The sequence below is a fragment of the Sminthopsis crassicaudata genome, chromosome 1 (assembly GCF_048593235.1).
Source record: "Sminthopsis crassicaudata isolate SCR6 chromosome 1, ASM4859323v1, whole genome shotgun sequence".
Lineage (NCBI taxonomy): Eukaryota > Metazoa > Chordata > Mammalia > Dasyuromorphia > Dasyuridae > Sminthopsis > Sminthopsis crassicaudata.
The window spans coordinates 150,171,741-150,190,196 of NC_133617.1; the positions used below are offsets into that span (position 1 = coordinate 150,171,741).

The 18,456-nt window shown below is 31.4% G+C and overlaps 1 protein-coding gene across 3 annotated transcripts in view; it reads left to right on the top strand.

The window, feature by feature from the left end:
* Positions 1–18,456, top strand: part of TRIQK (triple QxxK/R motif containing) — a 132,923-nt gene that overhangs the window by 33,153 nt on the left and 81,314 nt on the right. The gene's annotated exons all lie outside the window — the stretch shown is intronic.

Below are 18,456 nucleotides of genomic sequence, written 5' to 3' on the forward strand. Positions count from 1 at the left end.
CCTTATTCTAAATTGGAGGTTGGGCATTGCTAATGATAATAATGTTGATAAAGACCAAAAAGAGTATCAGTAAAGTATTTAGAAAAATTTGAAAACAACAAAGTTCAAAGGTCAGTTCATATAATGAGCAGAAAAGCTTTGGAATTAATGTACTGAATTTAGTATATACTTCATTTTGAATAGAATATTATTATTATTACACTCCTGCTTTTATTATATCATTATACTTACACAGAAGGATTTAAGCTCATTTTTTAATTTTATAATTGAATCTCTATAAATATTGAGTGTGCTTTTATAGATTAATTCCCAAATATTCATTCAGTAGCTATTTTGAATAAAGTTATACTTTAATGGCTTCTGCTGGTCATTTGATCAAAAAAGTTTATGTATACTTTAAAAAATATAGGTAGATTAACTTTCTCACTTAAATCCTCTTTTTTCTGTTCATGTTTATAGGTGTTTATCAGGTTCTGAATAATAAAAAAATAATTTTTAAAAGATTGAAGATTCATGAAATAGAAAGTACGACTGGTAGGAATGAAGTTGTTAAAGGCTGAATGAAGAAAGTGAAGTGAATATCATTAGGAAAGGGATGGATTAGAAGGTGTGTAAGGACATTGAATAGATTATAGATGGCGAGTTGAGAAAGTTTCCCTTAATGTTCTCAATCTTTTAGTAAATTATGAAGAGAAACTATCTTCTCAGAAGAAAGGATAGCCATGGAATTTTGGAAAGAGAAGAAAAGGATTGGAATAGTTTAAAAGAAAACTGACATGCAACAGTGAGGGCCCTCTCTTGTAGTTTAAATAGCATAAAGTTTTAGTCAACTCATGCAGCTTGATTTGTGGATTTTCTCTCATAGTATGTATCTTTTTGGGAGTAAGATTATAGGAGGTGAGTAATAGCTGTAATCCACAGCCCCGAACTAGCAGGAGAGTGAAGATGAAAAGCCAAGAAAGATTGTCTAATGCATTTTAAAATATTGGAATTGAGGCCAGAAAAGGGTGATTAGGCTAGAAGAACAGTGGAAAGTTAATGGATCGATAGACATATTGTTAAGTAAAAACTGATCACATTCTGCTGTCATTAAAAAAAAGAACATGTATTTATATGTATTATATATGCATGGATATATATGTTTGTATATGTGTGTATATTACTATATATACATATTTGTATATATATGTGTGTGTATATGTATACTCTATATATGCACTATATATAGTTACTTTGAAAGTATGTATATTTACTACTCTATTAATAATTATTGTAAAGCTTACACAAAATAAAAATATATATATAATTGTGTTATAAAGCTTATAAAAATTGTAAAACTAGAAGGGATGAGATGATAAAATAATATTTGATCTTAGAATTAATAAAGTCATTAAGAGTTCATTTTGTAGGGTTAACAGTCATACATGTGCTTTAAGAAAAGCATTTTGATAGCTACATAGAGGATCAGTTACAGAGGAGAGGGACAAGCAGGTCAATCATTTAAAAAGCTATTGCAACAGTCCAGGTGAGAGGTGAGGAAGTGGCCCAACTAGGGTGGTAGCTGTGTGTTAAATAAAGTGAAAATTCATGGTACAGAAGTGGAAAGATGTTGAAACAGAAACAATATTTGGGTGTTGATATGTAGAGAGAAGAGATTAAGGAATCAGACAAGGTTGTGAATCTGGGTCACTCAAAGGAAAGTGGTCCCCTTGACAGATACAGGGAAATTCAGAAAAGGGAGTTTTATGAGATAAGATAATGTGAAGAGACCTGGGACCTTCATCTGTCTGTCACATCCAAATTAATAAGGACAAAGTAGAATGGTGGCTCTCTTCAAGCAATGCCCTAGAGTACACCCTCTGACTGCTGCAACCTTTAAGTGTTCTGAAGGACAGATGATACATGTATTTAGGAGCATGGGGAGGGGAGGATAGTATTTTTCTCAAGGTGCCTATGCAGCTGCTGTTGTGGGTGCCAGAGTAGGAGAGTAGTGTTAGAGACAAGCCCTACAATTAATTGCCTTTCACTGGTGGAAATTACTGGTTGAACATCTATTTCTTTATGATTCCCCCCAGGGAGATCACTGGAGTAAAGAACAGGGGTACAGGAGGAGTAGGAGATATGTCGGCATGCACAGGCTGGCATGTATTTTTTATATTTGTTTTTTTTTCTTTCTCACTTCTTTAGAGAGCTTTGCTATTGTGTGCTAAATTTTTTTTTTCTGCTCTGTTGATTATCTGTGTTGTTTGGGCCATAATCTACTATTTTATTCTCTAATGTTCTTTCATTTCTTTTAAACCATTCTTCATCATTTTTTTGTTCTATTCCCTCCAAGTTTTCCATAGGTTTCTATATTTCATAAATTGTATTGCTTACATTTCCTCTGTTTTCCTAATTTTGTAAGAGAAGTTTTTTAATCTTTTCAATGTTTTATTAATTATCCTTTGAATTTTAGCATCTTCACTCTTGATTTATCTGTCTGTTGTGCTCAAGGTATTTAGATGAATTTTCTTCTTTAAGCTTTGATGGCTTTAGGTTTCATTTTATATATTCCCTATTCCTCATTTTTTTTAACTCCATCTCCCTTTCATCTTAGGTAGGACCCCAAGGCTTGAGATTTAAACTTTCCTTAGACTCCTTCTGTGTTAGAAAATTTACTTTTTTGCTTGCTAATACCTGCCCAGTGTAAGTTCTGAGGTTGCTGAGTCCTTCACACCTTATGTAGCCACATTTGCTACTTTCCTAACTCCACAGCTCCATTCATTCTTTCCTTCTCTAACTAAACTGAATCTCTCTCTCTCTCTCTCTCTCTCTCTCTCTCTCTCTCTCTCTCTCTCTCTCTCTCTCTCTCTCTCTCTCTCTCTCTCTCTCTCTCTCTCTCTCTTTTAGCATGTTGTGAGAGGAAAGGATGGGCAAATCTCTATAGCTGTGGAGTTCATTATTCTCCAGTCACTAAATGCTTAACTTAAATGGTAAAATTCATGGTGGAATTCCTCTGAATTTGGAGTTGAATATATTAAGTCAAATCCTGACTGCTGCATATGAGCTTGTACACATCATTAACTTCTCTTGACTTCATCTTTTCTCATCTGTAAAATGAAGTAGTTGATCTAGATACATTTTAAATGTCCTTCCACTAAAGTTCTGAATCTTTGATCTTATGGACTTTCTACCTTATCTTGTTTGATCAAGAGTAGTAAATGCCTCCAGTCTTTTAATATTTGGTTTAGAACAAAAAGTACATCTCCAACCATCATAAAGATACAAGAGAATATGGGGTTTTATTTATTTGATCTTATATTGCTGCAAATAGGTAAGATATGAGTGTCTAAAATAAGCTGTTATGCCATTTTAAACATTGTTGTGTTTAAAAGTAATTTCACCTTTGTGGTCTCCAGATTCCTTATTTATAAAATGAGGAACTCAAACCAGATGAGCAATAAGGAGATCCTCTTCAGTTAAAGTTCATAAATAGATTTCAAAAGGTCTATGAACTTGAATGGGGAAAGCTGTACCCTTTTTATTAATATTTATCTGAGATTTAGCATTTCCTTCAATTATTAAGATAGACAATAAACCGTTATTCACAGAAAAGATCTGTAGAGTTCATTGGACTTCCAAAGGGGGTCTATGACCCTAAAAAGCTTAAGAATCCCTAATCTCTGATGTTCTCTTCCTAAGCTAAGTGTATGATTTTATGAAACTGCTTTTAGAAGAATTTGCACTTTGTAATAGTAAATATTCTTTCAATTGTAGAAAATCTAATTATATCATTGCTTAGCATCAATGTGCCTAATAGCTTGTATTTTTTTTTTCTTTTGGCCAGGTAATGACAAAACTATCCAGGGTACTTTTTCTGACAGACCTAAAATTAGAGTTAAGCTTTGTAACCATGAAGTTGAATATTAAATGAAATATTAGCTGCTGGAAATTTCTTTCTAAATTTCCAATTTATAAATCCAAATATTTAGATATTGATTTATGCATCATCAATTATGTGTGAAATATCACATAGTGAGGCTTCAAACAATTGGGTTCCCTTTCCCCAGTTCTTAGTGTGAAATTGTGACTTTATTAAATTATTCCTTAATACAAGGGATTTATACTGCTAATGAAAATTTTTCTAATGGTGAGTGTTGTTGATGGTGCATTCAAGGCAGCTTTTTTTCTATTCTGGGCAGTATAAATTTAATGTGTTGTTTTCAAGTATGTCATGTGCCCAGATGCCACAACAATCTGCGCATTAAAAAAACATTAAAACAAAAATAAGTATCACTTTTTGTATTTTAGTGTCTGTGAGGAGGGAAGAGGGATTTTGTGATGACTGATCATGTTAAATAAATGCATTGTTTTCTTGTAGTCATATTGAAAAATATGGGAAGAAATTCTGAGAGGTACTTTTTATAGCAGTAACGTAACATGTTAAAAATCCATTATAAAGTCATCTATTTATTGTTCCTACTTTCTACTTGAAAAGGACCAATGTTATCACAGACTGTGACTGATCAGTCCAAAATGAGTTTGGAAGACTCCACCAACAGTTAGGCACAAATAGTTCATTTGAACATTTGGGATGAAGGTGTCTCTCTAGATTTGTATATCTCATGTTCCTTTTGTGCTACTGAGATTCTGCTTTGCTCATAAACACCTACTTTGATATAGAAACACCATGTTGAGGTTGGAGGGGGGTTGTTATGCCAGTAACTTTCATGTATTACAGTTCATTCCAAAGCTCTTCAGAGATCTTGAGAGTTTCCTTGTACTGCTTCTTCTGACCTGCTTGTGAGTATTTGCTTTGTGTGAATTCACCATAATCTTACTTGGAATCATCTATCTACAGGTGGCTATAAAACATCTCTATAACTAGTCACTGTAACCATGAGTTCAAAGTGATCACTCTAAGACTATAGGATATTAGTCTATTACAGATGGAGACTAAATTACCTACAAGTAAAGAAGAGATAAAATATAGTTGTTTTATCCATAAATCAGTATCATATAAAATAATATAGAGAAGAATATGTACTATGAAATAATGTGGTATTCAATAAGGTAATATATAAATATATTGTAAAGATAATATTCTTATAGTTCTTTAAAGTTTGCTTCTTGTTTTATACTAACAATAACCCTATGAGGTATTTACATTATACAGATGAGGAAACTGAAACAGACAGAGGTTAAGTGTCTTGTTCAGGCTCACACAGCTAATAGCAAAGAACTATAGAGAATTAAAATAGAGATCAGAGTAAAATTGTTTGTGATTTGACTAAATCAAAAAATTTAGTCAGGAATAACGATTTTAATTTCAAACAATGCAATACTCATAACAAATATAGTCAGAGGGAAGGACCATCTTATGTTTAAGGGCACCATTGATAATAGAACAATAATAATCCCAAATATAAGATCTCTCCAAAATTGTAGAGCTTAAAATTGTACTTTGATACTCTATATACATACATACATATATATACATACATATATACATATATATACATACACACACATACACACACACACATATATATATATATATACATACATATATACATATATATACATACACACACATACACACACACACATATATATATATATATATATATATATATATATACAATGACATAGAACATCTGAATACCTTCAGGAAAGCTTAATCAAATTGCAAAATAACTTATACAATAATTACTAATGATTTCAACATTCCCATTTCAGAACCAGACAAATTTAACAAAAGGATATGAAAGAAAGTCTTTAACAGAATTTTAGAAAAATTATGTTATCATGGGTTTAGTGCAATTCTGGCTTCAAATTGTTTCTGTAAAAATTTGTCTCTATTCTGTGCCTGGAAATACACATAAACAAATATTAAAACATATTTTACAGACAATAACTGCAAAAATTACAACCAATAATGGAAATATGAAGAAAAGAGTTATGTTTGAATGGAAAGTAAAGTCACCCTAAAGAATATTGCAATGGTGATCAAAGAATCGTTTAAGAAAAAAAAAAAAAACAATATAATTTTACCAAACAAAATTATAATAATGAGACAATGTAATAAAACCTTGGAATGTTCCCTAAGTATTTCTTAGGGGAAATGCTTATTTCTAAATGCTCTAAAAGATAGAAGAAATAAAATGAATGAATTGAATATTGTCTTAAGTGATTTTTATTCACTAGTCACTGTTTTATTTCAATCACTGTGATGCAACAAATGGTTTGATGTATGAATTTTTACCTGTGAAAATGAGACTAAGTAATAAAATAAACCTTTGTTGTTTTAGAACTCTGATTTTTTTTATGAGTATAGGAAGCCTTAGTGACAAAGTTACTCAAGCTTTAAATGAACAAACTTTCTGTAATTTATAGATTTAAAGAATTGCCTGATGTATTTGGAAAAAAGAAAATAATATTTTTAAATTAAAAATTAAATAATTGGATGGAAGGAATGAAACATTAACAGCCAGTATGTTTCTTTTGTTTTGTTTTGTTTTTACAATATATTATTTTTCCAATTACACGTAAAGATAGTTTTCAATTTTTTTTTTCATTTTCCCTTCCTTACCTTCACAAGAAAGCAAACAATCTGATATAGATTATACAAATACAATAATTTTAAATGTTTCCACATTGGTCATGTTGTGAAAGAAAAAATTTTAAAAAGGTGAAAATTATGCTTCAATCCATAGTTAGTCTTCCATAATTCTCTCTCTGAATGCAGATAGCATTTTCCATCCTGAGTCTTTCGAATTGTATTGGATCAATGTATTGCCCAAAAGAGCTAAGTCTATCATAGTTGTTAATCACATAATCTTTCCTGGTTTTGCTCACTTTACTCAACATCAGTTCATGTAAATCCAGGTTTTTCTGAAATCAGTAAGCTCAATGATTTTTAATAGAACAATAATATTACATTTTTATACCATAACTTATACAATTATTCCCAACTGATGAGCATCCACTCAATTTCCAATTCTTTGCCAACACAAAAAGAAGTACTACAAATATTTTTCCACATATGGGTCCTTTCCACTTTCTTATGATGTCTTTGGATACAGATCAGTAGTGAGATAGCTGGATCAAAAGATATGCAGAGTTTGACAGCTCTTTGAGTATATTTCCAAACTGCTCTCTAGAATATTTTCTCATATCCCCCTCCAATATTCATCATTATCTTTTCCTGTAATCATTGTCAATCTGAGAGGTGTGAGGGAATACCAGAGTTGAGTTTATTTGCATTTCTCTAATCAATAGTGATTTAGAGAACGTTTTTTTTCCAGATAACTATAAATGGCTTTAATTTTTTAATCTGAAAACTATATCTTTTGAATATTTATCAATTGGGGAATAGTATATTCTTATAAATTTGACTCTGTTCTCTATATATTTTAGCAATAAGGCCTTTATCACACACACTGACTGTAAAATATTTTCCCCAGCTTTCTGCTTCCCCTTCTAAAGTTGCCTGCATTATTTTTTTTAAGCAAAAATTTTGATATGATCAAAATGATCTCTTTTGCATTTCATAATGTTCTGTAGTTCTTCTGGCCATAAATTCCTCCCTTCTGCCTGGTAAATTATCCTTTGTTTTCTCAGTTTGCTATTTTTATTTTTAAATCATAAAGCCAATTCAATCTTATCTTAGTAGAGGGTGTGAGACATTGATCGATGCCTAGTTTATGCCATATTATTTTTCTATATTCCAAGCAATTTTTGTCAAATACAGAATTCTTATCCCAAAAGTTTGAGTCTTTGGGTTTGGTATAGTAATCTAGTAATAGAAATTTAATAAATATTACATTGATTTACATATTAATCTAGGTGATATTGTTTATACTAATATGTCCCAAACATGAATAATTTCCTTCAGTTACTTAAATAATTAAAAATTTAATTTATTAGATGGATTTCACATATATATGCACTCATATATATCCATACTAATATCTTTAAATAATTCTCCATTTTTCTCTCAAGAATTATTTATTTTTGTATCTTCCCATTTTGATCTTCTCATCTCTCCTATGTTGATGTGTAGGACATCATTTTAAGGAATTGTATCAATTCTTTCTTTGAACTCTTTGAAATAGGATCTCCCACTGCCTAGGGTACATGCTGGAGTATAGCTAGATTTTTTTTTCTCTGTTTGAAATGCTGCATAAAATGATTACAACCCACCAAGGTTTACTGAATGAAATAACTTTCTAACTGGTCTCTGTATCCAGTATCTTTCCCCTATAATCCATTTTCTACAAAGCTCCCAAATTTATACTATTAAAGCATGGAGCTGACCATGTCACTTTTATGAACCTTTAGTGACTCTCAAATGACTATCTTTAGGATAAAACACATATTCCTCTGTTTAGCATTCAAATCCCTTTGCAATCTCATTCTGGCACATTTTCCAGCTTGATTGAACATTATTATCCATCACATGGCTTGTATTAGTGTTGGAGCCAAACTGGCCTACTAGCCTTTTCTGTCAGAAAATATTCTTTCCTATCTTTGCCTTTGCACAGGTTGCTCCTGGTTCCTGAAATCCTTTCCCTATTATGCTATTCTGTTTTGGAAACTTAGCTGAAGCATATCTTCACTGAGACCTTTCTTGATTTCTTCAATTCTTGGTGGTCTTCCCCTTCTCATCCACTGTCTTGTACTTAACCAGATTCTGATCTGATTCTCTCAAATCACCACATGTTAATAGGTTGGGTTCCAAGAGCTGGCTTTCACTACCCCTTCAGGTTTCCAGGGATACCTCTGAGCTACTGGGGATGATTTCCTAATACTATTCATTCCATTCTCCATTCTGATATTTTCCTCACCCCCAGCTTCTACTGTAAGACATTACTAGCTCTTCAAACTTTTTCAGTGAATCTATGTTTATGGGATTACCTAATCTATTAGTCTAATGACAGAATCTTTCTTTTAAATAATTCTTTACTTAGAAATATTATTTTAAAGGCTATCCTGGCTTAACCCAATGATTTACCTAGCTTAGCGTCAAACAGGAGATATGGAAGGATGTTTTGTTTGTGATGTCACCTAAAAAAAGTTAAGAACACATTTCAGACATTAGTAGACAGTCCATCCTTTATTTATTGAATTCATTTAAAATCCTTTTAAAAATAAATTATATTTAAAGTGGTTTTTTGGCTATTGAATTTCATAAATTACTGCTCAATGCTATTAAGTTGCTTTTTTATTGCCCCAAACCTGTCTCTTTCAGGCCCCTGGGGGTGTCCCTGAATGTAGTTTCTTGGGTTTTGAAAGATATGGGTGCTCTCTCTCTCTCTCTCTCTCTCTCTCTCTCTCTCTCTCTCTCTCTCTCTCTGTCTCTCCTTTTTTCTCTCTCTTTCTCTCTATATATACATATAGATATAGATATAGATATAGATAGATAGACAGACATGATATAGATGAAATTATATTAAATATTTCTATCATGTCTCTTTAACATTTAGCTTTATATTTTAGTTTAGTAGAAGTGCTCACCTAGGAGTTACCCAGGAGTAGTAGTAAGACATTGAACCATTAGTAGTCGTCCAATTAACACCTCAATGGTTATTAATTTATTTGATTGGTTTCTAATCTACCAACTAACTAAGGATGAAAAGATAAGAAAAAGAATAATTACAATAGTTTATTTTACAAATATTAATTGATCCCTGGATTTCTTTCTGCATCCTAATGTCTTATTACAGAGAGCCATCCCTTACAACAATAACAACATTTAAAAGAGAAAAAATAATTCATCAAAATCTATCAATACATAGAAAAAATATGACTTTTATATGCAATATTTTCTGCCCAGTTTTTTAAAATTCATATCATTATATTTAGTGCTTCTTGCTGCAGAGTAAAATTTCATTGTGTTCCTATACCACAATTTGTGTACACCTTGTTTATCTAATTGGGTGAAATCTACTTTCTTTCTAATTCTTTGATACTTCTTCAGAAGTGCTACTACAAATATTTGTATGTGTACAGAAGTTTTCTTTTTTTAAATTACCTTCTTGGGGATAAATGCCTAGCAGTGTAATTTCTGGATCAAAAGTTATGGGATTTAAAAAAATATCTATGTGTTTATAATCCACAAAGTCTGTCTTCCTTATTTCCTAATTTCCACTCCAATTTTGCTCAAGCCAACATATCTTCAGAGAAAGAAAAACAAAGCATGTTATAAACAAGCAAAATAAATTCCCAAATTGCTATGTCCTATACACACATGTGTAAATATGTGTATATGTACATATACATTCACGCATAAGTATATATGTATGATGTGTGTGTGTTAATTTATACTCTGAATAAAACCATAATTTCTCTGTCAGTAGGTGCATAAATTTACATCATGAATCTAGTAGAATTCTGTTTGGTAATTACAATGATCAGAGCTCTTAAGTCTTCCAAAATTATTTGTCTTTACAATATTGTTGTCATATAAATTTTTCTTGGGAGGTGTTCCTCCCTCCAACTTCATTCAGTATCAAATAATACAAATCTTCCTGAGTTTTTCTGAAATCATTCCATTCTTCTTTTCCTACAACAAAATAGTTATTTTTATCACATCCATAACTTGCTCAGCCATACCCCAAAGGACAGGTACTCCCAAAGTTTCTGATTCTTTGTTACCAAGAAAAGAACTGATATATATGTATAGATAGATAGATAGAATGATAGATAGATAGAGATAATTTTAATTTATGCATTCTTTCCCTCTCTCCTAGATCTCTTTTATGAATAAACCTACTGATGGTGTCACTGAGTCAAAGTGACAATTTAAAAGATTTGGGGCCATAATTGCAAATTGCTTTCTCTAAATGGCTGGACTACTTAACAGCTCCACTAACTGCACAAAATATGCCTGTTCCTCAAAGTCCTTCCAATATTTGGCATTCTCTCCCTATCTTTTCTTTTGTCAACTTTTGCCAATTTAGCTTTTATTATCCTCTCTATTTCTTATTTGATTATGAACATTTCCTCTTTCAATAGGTCTGACAAGAAATGTCTTTCTTGTTCCTCCAAATTATGATGTTACTTTCTTTGTTTAAATCACATACTTATTTGGAATTTATCTTGGTGTATAGTGTGAGATATTGCTCTATACCTAGTTTCTGACAGACTGTTTTCCAGTTTTCCCTTTTTTTTATTTTTTTAAATTTTATAATTATAAACTTTTTTTGACAGTATAAATGCATGAGTAATTTTTTATAACATTATCCCTTGTATTCATTTTTCCAAATTTTCCCTTCCCTCCCTCTACTCCTTCCCCTAGATGACAGGCAATCCCATACATTTTACATGTGTTACAGTATAACCTAGATACAATATATGTGTGTAAATCCAATTTTCTTGTTGCACGTTAAGTATTAGATTCTGAAGGTATAAGTAACTTGGGTAGATAGACAGTAGTGCTAATAATTTACATTCAATTCCCAGTGTTCCTTCTCTGGGTGTAGTTGTTTCTGTACATCATTGATCAACTGGAAGTGAGTTGGATCTTCTTTATGTTGAAGATAACAACTTCCATCAGAATACATCTTCATACAGCATTGTTGCTGAAGTGTACAGTGATCTTCTGGGTCTGTTCATTTCACTCAGCATCAGTTCATGTAAGTCTCTCCAAACCTTTCTGAATTCATCCTGCTGGTCGTTTCTTACAGAGAAATAATATTCCATAACCTTCATATACCATAATTTACCCAACCATTCTCCAACTGATGGACATCCATTCATCTTCCACTTTCTAGCCGCTATGAAAAGAGCTGCTACAAACATTTTGGCACATACAGGTCCCTTTCCCCTCTTTAGTATTTCTTTGGGATATAAGCCCAGCAGTAGCACTGCTGGATCAAAAGGTATGCACAATTTGATAACTTTTTGGGCATAGTTCCAAATTGCTCTCCAGAATGGTTGGATTCTTTCACAACTCCACCAACAATGTACAAAGTGTCCCAGTTTTCCCACATCCCCTACAACATTCATCATGATTTGTTCCTGTCATCTTAGCCAATCTGACAGGTGTGTAGTGATATCTCAGAGTTGTCTTAATTTGCATTTCTCTGATCAGTAGTGATTTGGAACACTCTTTCATATGAGTGGATATAGTTTCAATTTCATCATCTGAGAATTGTCTGTTCATATCTTTTGACCATTTATCAATTGGAGAATGGTTTTATTTCTTATAAATTAGGATCAATTCTCTATATATTTTGGAAATGATACCTTTATCAGAACTTTTAACTGTAAAAATATTTTCCCAATTTGTTACTTCCCTTCTAATCTTGTTTGCATTAGTATTGTTTATACAGAAACTTTTTAATTTGATGTAATCAAAATCTTCTATTTTGTGATCAATAATGACCTCTAGTTCTCCTCTAGTCATAAATTCCTTCCTCCTCCACAGGTCTGAGAGGTAGACTATCCTCTGTTCCTCTAATCTATTCATGATCTCATTCTTTATGCCTAAATAATGGACCCATTTTGATCTTATCTTGGTATATGATGTTAAGTGTGGATCCATATCTAATTTCTGTTATACTAATTTCCAGTTTTCCCAACAGTTTTTTTTTTCAAATTATGAATTTTTGATATCTTTGGGTTTATCAAACACTAGATTGCTATAATTGTACCCTTTTTTGTCCTTTGTACCTAATCTGTTCCACTGACCGACTGGTCTATTTCTTAGCCAATACCAAATGGTTTTGGTGACTGCTGCTATATAATATAGCTTTAGATCAGGTATACCTAGACCACCTTCATGTGACTTTTTTTTCATTAATTCCCTTGAAATTCTTGACCTTTTATTCTTCCATATGAACTTTGTTGTTATTTTTTCTAGGTCACTAAAATAGTTTATTGGGTGTCTGATTGGTATAGCACTAAATAAATAGATTAGTTTAGGGAGTATTGTCATCTTAATTATATTTGCTCGGCCTATCCAAGAACACTGAATGTCTTTCCAATTATTTAAATCTGACTATTTTTGTGGCCAGTGCCTTGTAATTTTGCTCATATAATTCCTGACTTTTCTTTGGTAGATGGATTCCCAAATATTTTATGCTCTCAACATTTGTTTGGAATGGAATTTCTCTTTGTATCTCTCTCTTGCTGTTGCAATTTGTTGGTGATGTATAAAAATGCTGAGCATTTATGTGGATTTATTTTGTACCCAGCGTTGTGAATTATTTCTAATAACTGTTTTATTAGAATCTTTGGGATTTTCTAAGTATACCATCATATCATTTGCAAAGAGTGACAGTTTGATTTCCTCATTACCTACTCTTATTCCTTTAATCTCTTTCTCGACTCTTATTGCTGAGTCTAGCATTTCTAATACAATATTGAATAGTAATGGTGATAGTGGACAACCTTGTTTCACTCATGATCTTACTGGGAAAGGTTCCAGTTTATCTCCATTACATATTATGCTTTTACTGATGCTTTCCAGTTTTTCCAAGTATTAAACTGTATTGATTTGCTTCTGTATATTGTGTATCTATCTTGTTCCCCTGATCAATTTCTCTTATTTCTTAATTAGTAGCAAATCTTTTTTTTTTTATGATTATGGCTTTGATATGTGAAATCTGAAACTGAGAAACCCTTCTTCCCATTTTCTTCCATTATTTTTCTGCAGAATCTTAACCAATATTTTCTTGTAGATAAATTTTATTATATATTTTCTAGCTCTAAAATAGAATAATTTGGTGATGTGATTGGTATGGCATTGAATAAATTCATTTAGACTGAATTGTAAATTTTATAATATTGGCTTGGCCTATGCAGAAGCAATAACTTTCTCCAATTAATTAGATGTCTTTGTTTCTATAAAGAACGATTTTTAGTTCTGTTTATATAATTTCTATATGCATGTCTTGATAAGTAGAATTCTTTCTATAATTATTTTAAATGGAATTTTTTCTTTTACTTCCTGATAAATATTTTTGGTAAATATATATACACTGATGATTTATGTGTTCATTTTATTTCCTATAACTTTGATGAAGTTGATTGTTCAACTAACTTTTTTAAGCTATAAAACTGACATAGAAAGGGCCTTAACTAGATAAAAATTAAATTGACAAGGTTAGAGCCAAGAGACCAGGAAGTTGCCAGAGCTCTCCCCAAGAAACAACCTTAAATCAAGCATCTGAACAGATTCTGGAGTGGCAGAAATTACAAAAAGATGGAGTAAAACAATTTTCCGATTTAGAGTAGCTTGGAAGGACTTCAGGAAAGATCAGTTTCATTTGGATGAGAGGGGAACACCAGTGTAGTACAGCAGTGTGTGGGCAAGTTAGTGAGATGATCTTAACTACAACAACTGAGACCCCTCAGTCCTAGCTCAGTATGATAGTAGCACAACTCTAGCACAGAAGTCAAATTGCCAGTCTCAGAAACTAGGCTACCTTCTTCCTTCCCCATAATCCTATATCTTCCCATTTGCCATGTAATCTTTTTTTTTTTTTTTTTTTAACAGTATCCGTATCCTTCTTCATTACTTAATGTTAGTTGCTCTAAGATGCTCTAATTTCATTCACTTCTATTGACTTAGAATGCTTTCCATAAAGACTCAACATTCTCAAAGGAAGTAGAATTTCTGTGTACCATTATCCCCTTCCCAATTAATTCCTTTATAAGGATCTCTTTTGCTATTTTAGACTTAACATATTAGTTTTGTGCCATGGAAGGTTTCCTCAATGAAAGGTCTTCACTCCTTTCATTCCTGTTTTGTTAATACATGTTTTTATTCCTCCCCCATTCTCTAGTAGCCCTTCTTACTGCTAAGATACAAAAGGAGGTACTTTCCTTAAATCATTCATATGTACACTTCATAAATCACAAATTTTTCTCTATCCCTACATTTCCACATAATTTATGACCATAGAATACAATGTGTAAACTGTAAAAGAGTTCTGTGTTCTTGATATGTCAAGTTTAATTCTTCACTATCATGCTGCTTTATTCTTTAAATTCTTATTTTATATTTATCTACTTATGTACTTTAAAAAATCTCTTAGTGATCTCTTTATTTTCAATCCAATCTTTACTTGCTAGTTATACTTATTCAACTTCTGATTCTGTTGTCTGGGAGTATTTGCAAGTTGAATCTGTAAATCATTCAACCAACATTTTAAAATTACTTAATATGTTCTTACTGTGAAGCATTAGGGCTACAAAGACACTTTAAAGATAAATAAGTCCATGATCTCAACAGGCTCATAATCCAGGGAACTAGTCTGGAAGAATAATTTGCTCCATGCTTTTTTTTTTTTTTTTTCTTCTTTTGCCTTGTAAGAATGCTTCTAATGTTTCTTTATTATTGAACCTGTTTTAATTGATGCTTTGGTATAAGTTTGTTTTATATATCTTTTCAGGTTGCATCTCAAGCTCCTTTGCTTTTTGCAATAAATTATTCCATTATCTTCTTCAATTTCCATTTCATGCAGAGTAATCTTTTATTGGAGTAGCTAGTTATGACAGTGGATAGATTGATTGTAAGGCCTGGAGTCAGGAAGACTCATCTTTAGAAGTTTAAATCTGACCTCATACACTTAATAGTTATATGACTATCACTTAATTCTGTTAGCCTTACTTCCCCATTTCTAAAATAAGCTAGAGAAGGAAATGACAAACTACTCTAATATCTTTATCAAGAAAACCTCCTGTAGGGTCAAGAAGACTTGAACATGATTGAAAGAATTGATCAGTAGCAACAGTTTTGTGTTATCTGATTCATTTATATTTGAAGTATTTTCCTATGGAGGATTTTTTTGGTTTTTGCTTCTTCATCATTAGAACTATTAAATATAATTGCCTTGGAGCATTTTCCACCCATCCCCAAGCTGTGGTTTCTTTTACTTAATACTTTGTTCTCTGTATGCAGAAGATCTTGGAAGTTTTCATGTATCATTTTCTAAATTTGGGCTACTTAAATTTTTTCTACTCATGATCCCTTTTCACCTGAGGAATTTTTATGCAATCCTGAATATATAGGTATATATATTAGCAATGTTAGCTATTATTTTCTTACTGTAATTTTGATACTGCAGAGTTGGCATACTTATTATTTTGATATTGTTATATGAAAGAATCAGGTTGAAAATAACTAAAATATCATTGGTTTTTTGAGTTCTGGTTTGTCCATGTGGGAATGTGTATAGAGGAAATTTTCCAATTTGTCTTCTAAAATATCTATTTGATTTTCTTTTCCTTTATTTTATTAGAGCTACCAAACACTCTCAGAGTTTCAGTGACCATTTCATAATCTTTTTCTCTGATTCTAGTTATTGTATTATCATCTTTTTTAGTTTTGTGCTAGAATTTTTCTAGTCTACAATATTCATTGCAGTAGGCAGTTCTATCTACATGGTTATTTCTACTGATTTTTATTCATATTCCTTCACTTTTAACTTTAATTTTAAAATATTTTTGTGTCATCCTTTCACATGCTATGTTTTTCTGGATTGTTTAGTATGTATTGAGTTGAATTCAGCAAGCACTTTAATTGCATTTTCAAATAATCAGTACCTAAATCCCAAGATATTAATGATCACAAAGGGTGTGGGAAAGATTTTTCATTAATTTTTAATATTTTAAAAACTTTAAGTACATTGCTATTTTATTTTGGAACATAACTTACTTTATATTTCACAGAATATTGATTCCTCACTTCAGCTATTGTTTTGATCCTTATTGATACAAAAAAGAGAAATAACTATTAAGATTAGTGTCTTTGTACTTCTGACTTGTATTAATTTTAATATACTTTGATGTGAATTTAAATATATACATGTGACTTCTATACTTTTTCTAGAATCAGAAAAGTTTAAGTTTGTTTAGTCATTCTTTCTGATTTTCTGCATATTACAAGAAAGAGAAATGAAAAACATGCTTAAAATATTATTTTACATATATTTTACAGTGTTGTTTTCAGATACCAATGACATGTTTTTTCTTGAAAATCTATATCATGTTTTTATACAGTTCAGGTTAATAAAATATTAATTTACAATAGTGATTTTTTTACTTTAAAAACATAGGAGATTGGCAATTTAAAAATATTTTAACATAGCAAAAATGAACTCACTGTACTGTTTTAAGCATCCCACGTTATTATTTAAGTAAACTATTTTTATTTACAAAGATTACTGATTTTTAAAAAAATCTTTAATTTTTACATCCAAATCTATTCTTACAAAAAAAACCCATCGATAATAAATATTAGTTCTTAATAATCTATATTTTAGTGTAATTTGGGCTCCTAGGAAGTTACTTCCTCAGGGAATGCTATATTTTTTACCAGGGAAGGTGATGAGCCACAGTCCCTAGAGAATTAAATTGTGAAAACAATCTTGGTTTTGTACATACTAATATAGATCTGTTATTCCCTTTCCGCTTCTATCACAACACATTTTAAATTGTGGCTGATCTTTTATGCAAATAACTGTCTTATTAGACATTGTGGCTGTATGTGCTAATGTCTCCATGGGTTTCTTGGTAGTTTGCTATCCAACCATCAAAGCATTTGAAATGAGTGATGATTACCACATAGCTTTGAAGAACAAAGAAAAGTCACAACATTTTACGGGTTCTAGATATCAGATGCACTGACAGTTTGAACTACATAGATAAACAGGGGGATTTCTTTGGCTCTTTTAAAAATAGCCTTCAGTGATTTTTTTTTCATAAAATGAAAATAATTTTGCTTATGCCTCTGATTTAGTACCCATAGTGAAAATTAAATACTTTTCACTATTAACAATTTTTTCAATAACAATAGCAATATTTATCACATTTATGTCCTTATTTTATTTGCTCCTCAAATTATATTTTAAATTTGGATTTTGAAAGCGATGTGTAAACTTGTCTACATAAGGATATAGAAATTTGGAGAAAATGCTTTTAAAAACCTTATAAAACAAAAAAAAATCAGTCTTGTTTACTTTTAATTTCAATTATCACCTATTTGAAAGATTTGAAAGATGAGGTACCCTTAAAATTAAAGAAAATATATATTAAGAAAACTGAAGTACAGGACTTTGTTGTCAATGTTGTACCAGAAGAACACAAACTTTGACATGCCTTGCAAAATTGCAGTCTTCAAAAAGCAAGCCCTGTGATAGATTTTATCTGCTATCTTAAAATCAGACTAGTTAGGTCCAAACAAGATCATTACCAGAAGATTAGCTGTCAGAATCTATCTTCCTTCTTTCCTTTCTTTATTTTTTTCCTTCTTTCTTTTTTCCTCCTTTCTCCCTCCTTTCTTCCTTCCTTTTCTTCCTTCTTTCCTTTCCTTTCTACTTCTTTCTTTCTTCCTTTCCATTTCTTCCTTCCTTCCTTTCTTTTTCTTTTTTCATTCCTTCCCTCCTTCCTTCCTTCCTTCCTTCCCTCCTTCCTTCCTTCCCTCCTTCCCTTCTTTCTTCCCTTCCTTCCTTCCTTCCTTCCTTC